Source organism: Pavona decussata, unplaced genomic scaffold (genome assembly GCF_977016875.1).
Source record: "Pavona decussata unplaced genomic scaffold, jaPavDecu1.1 SCAFFOLD_381, whole genome shotgun sequence".
In the NCBI taxonomy this organism is placed as follows: domain Eukaryota; kingdom Metazoa; phylum Cnidaria; class Anthozoa; order Scleractinia; family Agariciidae; genus Pavona; species Pavona decussata.
In genome coordinates, this window is record NW_028145755.1 from 725,721 (window position 1) to 738,227 (window position 12,507).

A 12,507-nucleotide genomic window follows, 5' to 3' on the forward strand; every position below is an offset into this window, starting at 1 on the left:
ACCCATCGTTGCCCTTCGAACATTTGATCGATCGATTAAAAACTCGATACATTATTGTTTCAGCCTGACTCTTGTGAAAGCTGTTCGATGTGACGAGAATGAAAGCAGGTTTTATTTTCTTTACTGAGGGGCGCAATAGCAAACACCTTTCAGTTCGCAACTTAATTCTGAACCATTTCCACTGATTGCGCAAAACGCGAAAACGCGTATCATTGCCAGAACACACGCCGCATTCAGAGCGGGAGAGGTTTGAAAAATTACGTAGAACATCGCGCACAACAAAATCCCAGCGTGTTTCATCGTCGACACTTCTCTCGAAATCGTCGCATAACAATGTTACGCGTGACGGTTTCTGAGGGTGGTGGTAACGCGCAATGTTGCACCGCGTGCTCCGGCGTACTGTCAATCAAGATTTATTTATGATACCAAATCGACAGGGGGACTAAGCAATACTTAATCCTAGCTGTCAACGAACTAAATGCAATGCGCTCAGCCATATTGGATTTTGGAACAACTGCCACGTTACCCAACCCATGATGCGCTGCGCATTGTATAAAGTTCATTAAGAGTGCGTGTTATCCGCCATTTCAATTCAAATCGGTGTATCAGGACGACGTATTTAAACGCGGTTTAAAATCATGTCGGGCAAAGGACAAGCAAAAGGAAACCAGAGCAGAGAGGTTGGCTACTCGGATATACAGCCAGTGGTTCAAGAAGCAAACGTAAGTGCAATTTGACGTCTACTTATTGAGGTCCAACAACGCATCAATCGCCGACTGTGAAAGTGCTGAAAAGGCCACATAAAATCGGACCCACAGGAGACTTCAAAAAGCTGATGTCGGTATCCGAGAATATTTTTAGTGTAGCGCGAATAGAAACAGTTCTTATAGATGAGAACACTGGTATAAGAGCAGAGATTGCGATTGTGACTATGATGGAACTTCCATATGCGAATTAATCGACTGCTTGTTCCCTTTTGTTTTAGCTTCAAGCATACCCCAAAGAAATGTCCTTTGAGGATCCGAGGTAACTTCAGATTAGAGAGATTAGTCTTCACATCATGAAAACGTCTTATACAGGAGTATTATAAAATGAGGTTTTCATTAGAAGATTAACACATCTGAATAGCGTTCACCCGCGAATAAGAACAAAATAGTAAACTATCCACCTTGCTTTCCAGTAATTCTTATATAACAATGAAACTTGGCATAACGTAAAATAAATTACCGCAGGGAATAGTATATCTACCGATGAACTGACAAAGATACTTCGCGGAACAAAACGTGCTTACGAAGCATCTATAATACACGACGCCACTTTGGTGGAGTGTCTCAACGTTAAAAAGCTATCGACAACTTTTTAATCAACTCAAAACATTTCTATTAAATTACTAAACTTTAACCTTTTTCACTAAAAAAGAAAGTTCTTCTCTTCCTGTAAAGCGTTGTCGCATGTAAAATTCTTAGGCGAATAGCATGTTCCTTCATCAATTTTGCAAGATGGAAGCTTGGTGACGTTGACTAAGTGATGCTACGAAAATGTTGGGTGGATTCGAGCCACTGATTTACTTGTATTTCTTCACATGTACTTCACTGTAAGTGTGATTCCCCTGTCACACGTTGAGATTTAGTAATTTTTACTTCGATTCTTTCGTTAAATCAAATCGTCAAAATCCTTGGATAAAATTGGAGAGTTTACATCGAAGCAACTGTACATTGAAAATATTCAAGCAACAAATTTACTGACTTCATTTCAACGTCGTATCAGTTGTGTCGCTCCCCAAAGGTCCCATGCATGTAGAGTCATACCTCGTACTTAAAAGGCCGCAAATCATGAAGGAAATCGTAGAACAAGAAGTTCATGAGGTGTTTGTGATTGTTGCTATGTAGGACCAACTGGATCAATGTAGGTCAGAATAGAACGGCTTGCTTGAGACAGTGTTTTGTCAAACTCTTTTAGTTAGCCATTTCATGTTTGATTATTGATCCCACTATGCCACGACCTAATTAATAGACTTTCTACGCTATATATTTTAAAACTTACTCTTCCATCTTTTTTTTCTTTATGTTAGTCTTTTTGATGTAAACTTATTCTTCCTTTTCCTACAAATTTCAAGGGTCCAGTATTAGTTCGTGATAGTTGGGAGTCCCCTTTGTAAGATCTATGTTTTAATCCAGGTATTCACTCACTCAGTCTCTCAATTATTCACTAGTCAATTCATCTTGTTCTTACGCAAATAGGGAAGAGAAAGAAGGGAATCAGGAGACTCAAAGGGAGAAAAAAGAAGGAAAATGAATGATGATGATGATGATGATGATGATGACAATGTCCGAGTGTCTTACATCCGTAGTGCAAACTGAAATAGTCCAATTCAACGATATTTAGTGCTGTAAAATAGTTCAAATCAACATTAAAAATGTTTTAAGGAACATCTGTTTAATTCAGTGCTGCAGTTAAAGCCATTGGTTGAATAACAAACTAATAAGTGAAACCCTTCACCCTCTAGCTCAACACAGAATATCAAATCTCCTTACCAACTGCTATGACATTTCTTTTTAAGTTTGATGGGAGAATGTTGAGATACATCAAGTCAGCATCATTCATTGGATTATTCTCACTATTATCGAATCCTTTAGTCAACAAGGTTTAAATACCCGCCAGGAGCATTTCAGTATTCAGTATATCTTACCAAAATCACGTGAAATGACCTCGCAAAACATGCTTTAACACTCCATTAAGTTATTTCAATATAATTATTAACACCTAAGCCAGAAGACCGCAAAGTGATGTGGGTAATTCATCAAGCTCAGCTAAGGCTCACCAGTACATAGAAAAAATCACATAAGCAAACGTTAATAGTATTTTCACCAATCCTGTGGCACTGATCTGATAACCAAGAAAATACTGCCGAATGCCAAAACATTTACAACCACTCATACTACCTTTTGCCGTTGCCTCTTTAACTCTTGGCTTTAAAATGTAAAGACAGAAATAAACAGAAGAAAAATGAAAGACAAACTCAAGTAGCCCAAAATCCCCCATTATTAAAGTGAATAGGAAATACATTTTTGCTCTCATCAGCTAAGCAAGTCCGTCACAGGGGCATACCCCTTCCCCCATGCTTGTCTGCCTTTTTTTTTTTTTTCGTTTACGGACATTTTCTCAACAGTACAAGAGACCCAAGTGTGCACCACTTTAGAAACGACGCAGTTCTCGCGTTAAAGCTTTTCCGCGCGCATCCTTTCATAAAATGCAATTTATAATATCACAGTTGAACAATTCAATCTTAGTTCTAAGAAAAACTGGATTCTTTCACAAATGATGCATAAAAGGAAACTGCGTTTTGTCCTCGTCCAGTTATTAAAACTTATTGGGAAACACACGTATTTACTGAGCTGGGTCACAGCACATTGAGTACTTGATACGAGAGCAAAGCAAAAATGCGGCTAATAAATATGCGAGTTAATGCACGTATTTAAAGACATGAAAAAGCCTGAGCTCCATGTTCCAACCCCAGTGGCATTCGGACCTTGCACTCCTTAGAAGCAGCAACATTCGAGTAGTCGAGAGGGGGCATTACATGATCTCAGGACTCGTTTCCTTCTCCGCGCTTAAGCGAAGCCACGGGTCGAACAATAGATTCAAGACGGCACAATCAAAAATGTCACACAATGGTCACGGTAAACGTAACGCAACAAGGGTGAACAAGGCATCAAGAAGAATAGAGAAAGGGAAGAATAAACGGAGAAGGGTGGCAACAATATACCAGAGAGTGAGAAAAGAACAACGGTCTTCGTTACTTTTAAAGGTGCCGCGCTCTTTAGAACAAACAAATATTCAAATGCACGCGCTAATGTCGGACTTATTACAGATGAAGAAACTTTACAGCAAGACCAAGGTAAGAAAACACCGTTACCAAGTTGTTTTTGTTAAATTACAGTTGTTTTAAGGATATAAAATTTATATTACAATTTTTCTAAGAGGGCAGGAATGTCGAGGTTAATTACTGCGATCATTAAACTCAAAACCATTCTAATATTGCAATGAGATAGTCGTGCGCTTTTTTCTGCATCTTTAGACAGTTCTTTTTTTCCTCACTGAGCGCGTTATGATGAAGGTCGGGAGAACCTGACAAAGTTAACTACGTCGAACTGAAGATGGTTGGTTAAGCACATTCGATCTGCGACCAAACCAATGTCAACTGCAACACTCGCTAACTTTAAGTCTTCGGTTTGTTTCGCATGGGCGCCCTTTTCAGCTTTTATAGCTTGTTATTTCAAGCGCGTAAAAACAAAGGACGCAAAATCTTTTAACGCAGTTTCAAATTACACCAGAAGCCTAATTATTAAAGAAGTACCTTCCGCAACTGGCTTAAAAGATGACTACTGCATGATGAAGTTTCTGTGATTTCCTCGGACGCAACTTTCCTAGAATAAGTTATTAAAACTTTAAACCACACAAGAACATTACTAGCACTATTAAAAGCAACTGGGAGATCTACTCAAGATAACACTGAAATAACAGTAAATTGCAACAAACAGCTGTCGTCGGGTAAATCTTTTAAAGGTAGAACTCCACATTCTGCGCTCTGCAGAACCTCTAAAACTGTAAAAGGGCTATAAGTCCTGGCATTAGGCTAACTGTAAGAATAGAACTCAATCTATAATGATCATAGCGATCGGTCTCACAATAATCCTAATGAAGCAGGCACAAAGATAACGATTATCAATACATCCATCACATACCATTGTAAAGCACGGTACCTTAAGAGCCCACCTCGCCGCTAATACACGTCACCAAGTGTCTCCATCTGTTTTAAATTCTCCTCATCTCACGTTTAAAAAAATTCTTTGCCAGACTTAACTCTCAAGATAAGCTGACAATTGTCACCAAAAGACGCGATATTGCAGTGACGCGTCATTAATGAGCGTTACTATAGCGACACGCATGATGTGATAAGCCTAGGCTTATTCTTATTGGTTACTTAAACTGTCACGGAATGCGCGCGCTTACAAGCGCATTCGCATGCATCTTTTCACAGCCAAAACAAATAACCAAACCCTTTAACGCCCCATTCACACTAATCCAGGTAGATTTGCAAACGCATATTTTTTTTCTCTCCGTTTTACTCTTCTGTCTACACTAAAACCGCGTCTTCGACCACCGAAAACGGATATTTTTTTGAAAATCTGCTACTGAACATGAAGTCTTGAGTATCCGTTTTTTTGTGAATATTTTCCCAGTTATTGCATCTTGTTATTTCAAGCAGGTTAAAAAAATGGCGCTATGCGACGAGGTTTCAAGTTACATAAGATGCCGTAATTAACATAGAATACGACGCGCACTTTAAGACATTGATTTAAAAGCTGAGACTATGTGAAGCTTTTTGGATACAAACTTCCTACAATAAGTTATCAAAGCTTCCGTTAACTACACACGGACATCACTGGTAGTAATAAAAGCAGCTAGGCGGTCTACTTAAGATACTGATGCAACGAGACAAAGTTACAATCAGCTGTTGTTGTCGGACTAAACTTATCAAGTAACTCCGCACTCTCGGCAGAGCCTCTAAAACTGTTCTGCTTTTTCTGTAAAATGGCGCAAGAGTCACAATAAAGCTCAATCTACAAAGATCATAGCGATCAGTCTTAAAATAATCCTAATGAACCAAGTACAAAGACAGAAAGATTATCAACACATATATTGCACGCTTTTTTAAGCCACTGTACCTTATGAACGCAGTCCGCCGCAGATACACACCACCAAGCGTCTTTATCTGTTAAAATCCTCTCGTCCCACGTTTCAAAAGAATCGTTGTCAGTGTTAGTTCTCAACGGGAGCTGATTTTTTCCAGCAAAACACACAAAGTTCTGTTGCAGTTGTTACAAACGCGCCTTTGTGCGCTGTTTGTTTATACAGTTTTATCAACAAAACGCGCTGTTGCCAAGCGCGTCATTAATGGCCTTACTATAGCGTCGCGCACGATACGATAAGCCAAGGCGTATTGCTATTGGTTAATTCACCTGCCATGGAATGCGCACACTTCGCACGCTCCCATGTCATAAGCAGGCGCGCCCGCTGTAATTGATTAATTTATCAGTGATCCAAAGCGCGTGCTCCCCCAACGGTTTAAAATAACACACTCATAAGCTCTCAGAGACATCAAATTTCTGTGGCATTTAAAACAAAAAAAATTGCATTTCGACATGCAATACTAGAAAAGTAACAGCCTTAGCATCCTAGGGTTGACACTAATGCAATCTTAAATGGTTACGACTCTGACTTGAAAGAACGATAAAAAAACAATCTCAATCAAAAACTTAGACGTGCTACACTGACGACGCGAAACGAACGATCACAGCGCGAGATAACAAATTGACCTATAAATTTCGGGAATGTGAATATGTTAATTGCCCGCATTTCGGTCTCGCAGAGAATGCCAGGCCTCAAGGAAAAGTCTCTTGTGGTAATCACGCGCCTTGTCAACAATGGTGGCTTGGTTCACACTGCTTGGCTCTAATTTAAATTTAGGAGTAAATTGGGGTCAAGTGTTAAAGTGCATAAAAACCCACGTATAAAAACCGCGGATTAAGAACATGTAGGCTGAAATTGGGCAAATAAAAACTGTTCTATTGGCAGTTTGAGTCACTCTAGTGAGACAAGTATCCTAAGAACCTGGGGCTATTTGGTTCATTTTACGGTTTCACGGTATGTGATTTACTCTAAGTTAGACTCATTCATGCAGTGAAGGATAGGATCAGTAGGGGTGGGAAAAAAAGAATACTTCCATGCAGTATCCCATTATAATATTATCATATCACCTTAGCTCCCACGAGTCTCCTATAGCTCAGTGGTAGAGCATCCCAACTAGCAAATTATCGGAAGGTCTTAGGTTCGACTCCTGATAGGAGCACTCGGATTTCTTTTTTTCCAAGTATGTCTTTGTCATTTACTCAATAACACATTATTCTCCATATTAGCATAATTTAAGTTAACATTTTTAGTTTTAGCTAATGTTAGAAACATAACCTAAAATTTTGCACTCATTTTAGTGTTCAAGTACATATTGACAGCAAAATACAAACATATTATTAGATATTTTTAAACATATAAACATCCCAACTTTAATTAATGCACACTATTTATGAATAATTATGTGGAACTATTTCAACATACTTACAGTTTGATGATTACAATGGCAACCAATTCCTCTTCTTGCCTGCTGCCATCAGATCTTCAAGCATCGCATAACAATTTGATATTTTCCCTGTGAATAAGATTGTTTCTGAGGTGGTAAAATTTGGATAGCAACCAGGTAAACACACAATATGAGACAAAAAAGATGCTCAATATGTACACCTTAGTAATCAAGGCATCCATGCTTACAACATTTCTTACACAGTAACTTGACCCACTTTATATATTCTCTCTGGTTATAAATGAATTGCTGAGACAAAGAGTAAAAGTGGGAAAACAGGTGGGAGGGAGAGGGGGAGGGGGGGAGAGTTTCCAGATCACAGATCACAGCAAGTGAAACGGTCATATCATGCCAAGTCATGAAAGTTCATGATTGTCCACAACTTAAATTGAAGGGCCTGATTGAGAAAGGGCATAAGTGATGATTTGGTCTTGGAATGTGCAGTTCCAGAAAAAATCCATACTCCCCCCATGGAAGGTTTTTTGCTTTGCAACCCTCCTCCCTCCAGCAAATTCCAGTTTAGCTTCATACTTTGCTTCTAAAATTTTGGCTTTTAAGACCCCCCTCCCCCTCGCAATTTCTCATGGCCTTCCTTGGGGTGGGTATGGATTTTTTCTGGAACTGCACAATCCAAATTTCTCTAACATTTCTCTCTAGTTTGGCGAGCATATGGACTGGTTATGGTGTAAATAAAGTACTCTAATTCACCCAATAAGCTTAGGACTTAATTATAAGTGTTAAAACTAAGCCAACTGAAGTGATGCTTAAAATGATTCCTTTTTCTTCTCTGTATAAAGCTGAACAAAAGTTCTAATGTGATAGCAAGTCTGTAGTCCGTAGTACAGCATTTGGTGAAATTTTGATTCTAAATGCCAAAACATCCCTTGTGCCCCTTTTTTTCTAGCTGGTCCTTCAGTTGCCTTTGGCTGCAGAAATGAAAATGGAAATACAACTTGAAAGTTCTTCCCATTTGTACTGAGAAAATTGCTAAAAACTGATCATGGTTGGTTTGGCGCTCTAACAGCAATTTTTATGTTTGAAAGTATGTGACAATCATATATTAATCTTTATTTGTCTTTTTTTTTTTTGTTCTTTTTAATTTTCGAGGACTCTTTTGTAAATCACTTATGAGTGAAATTGATTTCCTCAAAAAAGATTATTATTATTATTATTATTATTATTATTATTATTATTATTATTTTGTGCTATTTTGACCACAGTACCATAAGGTCCCTGTGCCAATACCTCTTTAACTATCCCAGCCTCTTATGTATGCAGTTCTTGGTGTGTCTGTGTCTGATTTGGCTATCAATACAATCTAGGCAACCAAAACCTCCTTGGTCAATAAACCAAACCTCTCACCAAGGTCCTGTTTTTAAGAAGGAAAGATGGTAGAAGCTTTTCCCCTCAACCTTGTTCCTAGGGTTTAGGAAAACCCTAGGGATGAGGTTATCTCCCACTCGCACTGCCCCTGGAAACATACATTTTGTTAAATACTGTACACATTTCAATCCTAGCAGTATGTAGGATGCTTGTCCCATGAACCAAGTTTAATGGCCCTAGCTCCAACGAGTTTCCTGTAGCTCAGTGGTAGAGCATCCGACTAGTAATTGGAAGGTCTTAGGTTTGACTCCTGATAGGAGCACTCAGATTTCCTTTTTTGAGTATGCTTGTGTCATTCACTGTGTCATTCTCATACTGCAGCCTATTTACACAGGAAACTCAAAGTTGGCTCAGCTAAGAAGGGTGATCTGCCTGGCATACCTTGAAGGTATGGTGACCTTACAGTCAAGGGTTTCACTTGAAGCCAGGACCTGGGTCCTGGCACCCATTTACTCTGAACATGATACCTGCCTTTGGTGAGATTTAAAGCCAGTCTAAACAAGACAAACCAAGGATGACATTTCTCACACAGACACTTTGGTTTGCCTAACTAGCGTCAAATTTGAGTTAGTCCTCAAGGACAACTCTCCTCTCAGACGTTTGGTAAGGAGGGTGACCTGCAAAACTGGGTCAACTTCTCTCCATAAAAAACAGCCCCAACTCAAACTGGTAGAAGTTTCCCTGCTTTAACAACATTCTTATCAGTAATAATTTACTAACTAAAGGCAAATTCAAGTAAAAACTAGCAAAAAAATTGATTTTTCAGAGTCACCATGACACCACTGTCAAGGTGATTATTTTAAATCAGTGTTCGATGAGTTTAACATAGCATAAATCACCTTGGCAATGGCATCATGATGACCCCAAAATGTCAGTTTTTGGTGTTAGTTGTTACTTGTCTTTGCTTTAACAATAATACAGTAATTAACCACCACCCCTCCCCCCCCCCCCCCACCACCCATTCCCTTCTGTAAGCATGAATCATATATCCAACATTCAACAAAGAGTAACATTACTGCAAGGAAAAAAGCCATACAAGTATTCTTTTAATTATAAAATAAATAATAAAAAGATTTATATAGCACCATATCCATGGCTCATGGCACTTTACGATAAGATAGTATTAAAATGAAAATCACATTTATTTAAAAATTTACACCAGTGATAATAAAATCTACTCTAATCTGCAATGAATATTCAGAAATCTACTTTTCAAATACTTCTTTACCAACCAAGTGGTAAAAACTGTAAATAACTGTCGTTGTTTTACAGATATTAAAGTGTGCCACAGTTTTTTACCATTGAGATCCTTAAATCAGAGAATGAGTATGACATCGAGTAGGGGGGTATCATGTTCACATTTCAAACCAGTGATGCTTAAGCAATAAACAATAATTGTTAGTAACAATAAATAATTACTGCATACTGAAAAGTTGCAATCTTTGTACTTTTATAAGAGGTTGTTAGTCTGAATGTACAAACCTAAGCAATCGTGCACTGAACTATTGACCATACTGGCTGATCAATTTGTTTTCAATTGGTGATTAGATTTTTGGTGGTTCAAGAGAATGATAGGACTTAACACAAACACCGAGTCTAAATATTATTTTTAAATTTTGGCTAAACTTATTGTACCTCGCCATTCTGAAGGCCTAAGGTTAGTGCATTGTGGCCCATAGTTGATGAATAAAGCTAAAACTAGTACCACCATGGTGTGCTGTCCCAAGGTATCTCAAAATTTCATTTTAACTATTAAACTGTATATCAGTTTCTGCAAAGGTTTCCCATTGATGATGATAGCACATGATCTGATAAGGCCAAACTTAGGGTAACTTCCAATCTGCAGAGTATGACAAAACCCACCAAGATCTTGCATGTGCAGAGGCACTTTTTGGAAGACATAATAAGTGAATTTTTCTGAAACTCACGTGTGCACCCGCCATGCTCTGCAGACTGAGGTAACTTTATTTATTTTGACGACAAACAAGAATTAAGTAATGAGATGAGGTCCAAACTAGTCCTAATTGATTAAGCCCGAGCTTTAATTAAAGGATAAGCATTTCACTGATAGATAGATAGATAGATAGATACGTTTATTAAGACACTACATGGCAGTATAAACTGAATTGCGTAGAGAAAAAATTACAGACTATTTACAAATGTATACACTAAAAATCAATAATCAAAATATATAAAACTAAGCTATTTACACATCTTCATAGTTTCACTAGTTTAGCGAGGGCCTATGCGAGTTGCGCTCCTTTCATAATGAATGACTCGGCAAAACGCTTGGTCTTGGCAACCGGGACTCTGAATTTCCTGGTTTTCCGCAGATTGTAATTGGAGTTTATTATAGGTGGCACTAGCTTGTTGGGGACTGGGGTTCAGGTAACTTCATTCATTTTTAATACATCCATTGTGAGACTAACGACTGTGGTTGCAGGCTTATTTTTACGTTAATATTATTCATTAAATTTGGGACAGTGGTGGCACCCAGACTGCAGTCATTATGCATCAGTCATCATCAACTGTTGATGGTAAGGTAGCACTGGGATTCTTTCACTAAGTTTTAGAAAGTTGTACTCAAGTTATTTTCTACGGTTCACAAGTTGTGTTGGGATTGATATCAAAAAAAATTAAAGTACGATAAAACTACGAAACCTCAGGGAGCTGATTGCCTTATTTACACGGCTAGAAGTCTTTGTATTAGAGGGGTAAATATTTAAAGGTAGTGGCTGCGCGGGGCTAAATGATCGTGTTTAATAAAAACCGGCCTCCGCGGGAATAGAACGCGGTTCTTTCCAAGACCTGTCAAGGCTGAGGGAATATTTATCCAAGCACGCTGACTTTTTTAAAGCTACAAGAAGGCTAAACACAGAATTCGAAAACATTGGGAGCTAAAGACAAGTTGTTAGTATGTCAGCAAATCACCGATCGCCTAAGCTTCGAGCGCGTCGATCTGTGTTAGCTGAATTTGACAGTTAATTCAGCTTGGTTTACAGTACTTTAACACGAGTCTACCAGAGGTTTTCTCTCCCTTAAACCTTAAAAGCAATAAAGCTAACACGTCCAACGTCATTCGTTAGCTTAAAGGGGAAGTAAATCTACTTAAAACTTGCATTTAATAGAGGATAGCTCACCTTTGTAAGAGCTCTGAAGTTGTGTTTTCCCTCGATCGCCATGTTTCACGGCGCTCGAATATCAAACCAACCTCACTTCCACGTGTAATTGTTTAGTCATTTCATTTCAACCAATGCGCATCGAGGACAAAAATAGTAACAAGGGAAGGAAAGATTTTCAAGAAACTTTCAAGAACAGTTAGTATAACTTTAATCCTCATTTACTTTATTTAACCTGGCCGATGATTGGGACTTAATAATCCAAAAATATGATAATCAATACTCAGTAGTAGTGAGTACTTTCTGCGTATACTTTTTTTGATCCGGTTTAGCCACATTTTTATCATGCGCCTCTACTTCAGGCAAGTTTGCTCTGTAAAATGCCATTCTCCACAATAAATCTAACTTCTCAACGTCTTCTGCTCAACAACGATAGGTCTGGCAAAATTCTGATTTTCCCATCAACTGATTGGTGTCCTTATGTATCGAAGACTATAATAGAAAGATTTAGAATCTCGAGTTACAAATGCAGGATAAACATGATCAAGTGGTGATTTCTGCCGTTTGCAGTAACTCTGAATCTCTCTATTATTAACCCAGAGAGGCAAACTGTATGGGTCGGTTATTTAACAAGTTTCAGGCAGGTTTCACAAAACTAGGCTCGGTCTAAAACATTTCAATCCTTTCAAGCCGAATAGCTAAACGTTAGCTAACGTTGTCTGCTGTAAACAGTGTCTAGACGACATAGCAATGGCTAGGCAAACACTTACCTATTTAGAACGACCCACTTGTAAACAGATACAAAAT

At 38.4% G+C, this 12,507-nt stretch overlaps 1 protein-coding gene and 1 long non-coding RNA gene across 9 annotated transcripts in view; one reads left to right on the forward strand and one right to left on the reverse strand.

Moving 5' to 3' along the window:
* LOC146451955 (uncharacterized) overlaps positions 1–11,781 on the reverse strand; it is a 52,240-nt gene extending 40,459 nt beyond the window's left edge. For 4 of the 8 annotated variants that reach the window (XM_085098338.1, XM_085098340.1, XM_085098342.1 and 1 more), the window contains exons 1-2: positions 11,722–11,781; positions 7,181–7,267 (exon numbers count right to left, since the gene is read on the reverse strand). The gene's annotated coding sequence lies outside the window, so the exon portion shown is untranslated. Of the gene's footprint in view, positions 1–5,729; positions 5,865–7,180; positions 7,282–11,721 lie in introns of those variants that run through there. The other 4 variants (XM_085098345.1, XM_085098343.1, XM_085098341.1 and 1 more) reach the window with 3 other exon arrangements.
* LOC146451961 (uncharacterized) lies at positions 492–2,429 on the forward strand. Its single transcript, XR_014859857.1, has 3 exons — positions 492–722; positions 986–1,026; positions 2,241–2,429. It is a non-coding gene; the product is annotated as an uncharacterized LOC146451961 (long non-coding RNA).
* Positions 11,782–12,507: the final 726 nt, after the last annotated feature.